This window comes from Pundamilia nyererei, unplaced genomic scaffold (genome assembly GCF_000239375.1).
Source record: "Pundamilia nyererei isolate P.nyererei 1_Seehausen unplaced genomic scaffold, PunNye1.0 scaffold00269, whole genome shotgun sequence".
NCBI classification, from domain to species: Eukaryota; Metazoa; Chordata; class Actinopteri; order Cichliformes; family Cichlidae; genus Pundamilia; species Pundamilia nyererei.
This window is the reverse complement of record NW_005187670.1, coordinates 587725-590856: the sequence shown is the minus strand read 5'-3', so window position 1 is coordinate 590856 and position 3132 is coordinate 587725.

Here is a 3132-nt window from a genome sequence, read left to right as displayed (position 1 = left end):
GTATTAAACAGAAGTATGAGACGGTCGAGAATTTACACCAGTGTCCTGTTATGTTTTTGACAGCAAGGAGCAGACGGCCGAGTTTATTAAACTCCACCGAGACAGCGGTGACGCAGATCTGAAGGCTAGACCGTCCAATTCCACAGCCGTTTACTTCCGGCCTACCCGACCTTCTGTGGACCCGGCCCACGTAGACCGCAAAGGCCGGGTCCTCAGGAGGATGCAGCCCATGAATTTGGACGCAGCCAGTGTCATTCAAATACATTAACTGTCGCAATGTTGGCAAAGAGAGTACGTGATGTAAGATTTGAGCATGCGTGGTACCGATCAGGTTTCCAGTACAGATCGGGTAGTGACACCCACACATGGATCCTCCTTTTCCGCAGATTTGAAGGATGGGTCGGGTGTGTCCTTCGTGGTCCACTATATCCCAGAATATATAACATATTTTCAGGCGAGAATCTGTGTAAACTTCAAAGATCTGCTGGGTTTATCAAGATATCGCATATTTGCAAAAGTGCTCCGATGTCTTCGGAGACGTCTGTTACCCTCCCGCTCAATAGCTAGCAGGGAGCTCGAGGCTCACTAGAGCCGGCTGAAATTAGCTGACTCTGAATTAAATCTGACATTAAAAATATTTCAATTCAGGAGGAAACATTTTCACCGGGAACAAAAACAGCAGGTTAATACGTGGAGATCCTGAAGGCTCCAAAAGTGATCAGATTAGATTTTAAGTATTTGTTCAGTTCTCTTCCAAACCCAGCAGCTGTCAGTTGTAATTTTTAAATGTTTACTAAAATAAAAATAAAAGCGTTATAACATCTCACCTGTTATAATTTTTAATCAGGCATACATGTGTACTATTTTTATTAATAGAGAGATTAAGCTTGTGTATCGTTCATTTAGTGATTGTGCTTAACTGTATGAAGCTTATTAGACATTATCAAACAGATGATATGTAAGCGACGTGTAGTGCATTTTACCAAAGTGCTTAAGATAATTTTTTAATTATCTTTTTTTCGTTAAAAAATCTACTACATCATGTATAATTTTTTTCATGTCATGTGTAATTTCCATTGCAGATATTAATCACAGTTAAATCAAACTCCAGAGCTGTGGTGTCATCAAGTACGCTGGTGTACAGAAATCGCGCTGTGTTGCCGAGAACGCGAGTACGGACTCGAGTACTCGTGAATTGAGAAATGGCCTTAATGAAAATGTAACCAAACTGTTTACCAGGGTAAAGTATAGCCTGACATTAGTTGGTAAATTGTTAACTTTTAACCAGCTGTTATTGTTGTCAGCTGTCTGGAAACAGCAAGGTCACGTCCGATCTGCTGATAATAGTCACAATATCAGGAGTAAATGAGCACGTTTATGCACATTTCCACGTGTTAGAGACTTCAGCTTGAGGAGGAAGAGGGTGGGATTTGATTAAGGTGCCGGTGGCGTAGTCCCTTTCGTTCATATTCTGGTTTCTTTGGTGAAGGCTTCCCCTTCTCAGATGATCAAACAGGTATGATGCAGGTATGAATCTAGCTGTCCGTCCACAGTATGCAAACATCTACAGTTGCTCTTGTCCTCTGCCTTTGGCGTACTCCAGCCTAAAATGTGATAAGGCTGAGCGGCAGGGTGCAGTATCCAGATATCTTTGCCGCTGTGTTCAGCATGACAGCCTCCACAAACTGGTGCCCGTTTCTATTTTAAGAAGTTAATTCTAAACTTATCAGTTTGCTGGAAGATGAAATTACAGACTAACATGTAAGTTTCTGAGTACAACATTCTTTTTTTGATTAAATAACTTGAAAAATGACTGATTATATCTTTAATATATTAAAAACTAACACCAAACCTGTAATATAATGACATAAAATAAAACAAACTTTCCAGTGCACTGTACACAGTTACCAAAGTGCAACTCTCTGTGTTAGAATGCATCTCGTTTTCCTTGAACACAGCACAGAAAATCATAAAATAAACGGTTGATTTATTTATTTATTTGGAAGATTTAACTCTCGTTTCCTGTGATTGATCACATGCTGCTGACGTCACCCTCGCGTGAACGCGCGGGGGAATCCCCGGTCGGTCGATACTCAGCCCCGTGTGAGCTGGTGTGAGGGCGAGTCCACACACGGGCGTTGCTGAGCTTCGACGTGCAGGGCCCGGGACCCTCAGGTGGGAGGGCAGCGTAACTCACCTGGCTACACAGGTGAGGTGGGGCTGAGCTGATTCTGAGCTCTGCTGGTAAACACAGTCTGTCCCAGCGGCTGTGAGCGGTGATCAAACACCGTGTGGAGCAGTTGTTGGTGTTTTGTTATCGTTTGTCACGTACAGCTTTAAGAGGCGGAACCGGAAATCCCCCAAGACAGAAGCAGTCTGGGACGGAGACGTCCAGATTATCCAGGACGAGGAAGTGAGTCGGTGTGTGTTTCGATTCTTCAGCTCCAGCCAGCACGTTCGGACACCGGCCACAGACCGAGGAATGAGGCCGACACCATGCTGCTGATCCTGCTCTGCCTCCACGCCGTCTCCTGGGGTAAGGAGCCGCCGCCGCCGGACAATACCTGCCGAGCTACCGGCTAACAACGGCCCGTAGCCCCGCAGGCTAACCACGGATGAAGCAATATTCTGTGCGTGTGCGCGACAGACAGAGATTTTGTGTTTGAATCACGTTTTCGCTCCGGAGTCAGACTGAACTTTAAAATAACCGATGTTAAAATGTCATTTTCTAACGTCTTCAGTTATTAATGACTCATTCAAGCTGTTTTGTTGTAATCGGCGTCAGGTGTTTCCAGCTGAACACGAAAGGCTGCTGTTACCTGCCAGCTGGGTTTCACCTGTGGATTTAGCGTGGCCGTCACATTCAGGTTCAAATGTCAGAGGTTATCTTAAAACTGATCATCCGGATAAAATACGGAACTCGTTGAGCTCAGACCAGGAAATGTTCGGTTCAGCGCGTCTAACATGAGAAAATGTCCTTTTTCTGTTTGCTGCGACTGTTTCAGGTTAAAAAGGTGAAACAGTCGCAGCTGCTGGAGGGTTAAAGGTTCGTGTGAAACATGGAAGTGGGCTATAAATGTCCAAAGCTCCTGACATGACAGGAAAGGATCTGTGAGGCTTTCAAAGAGTTTA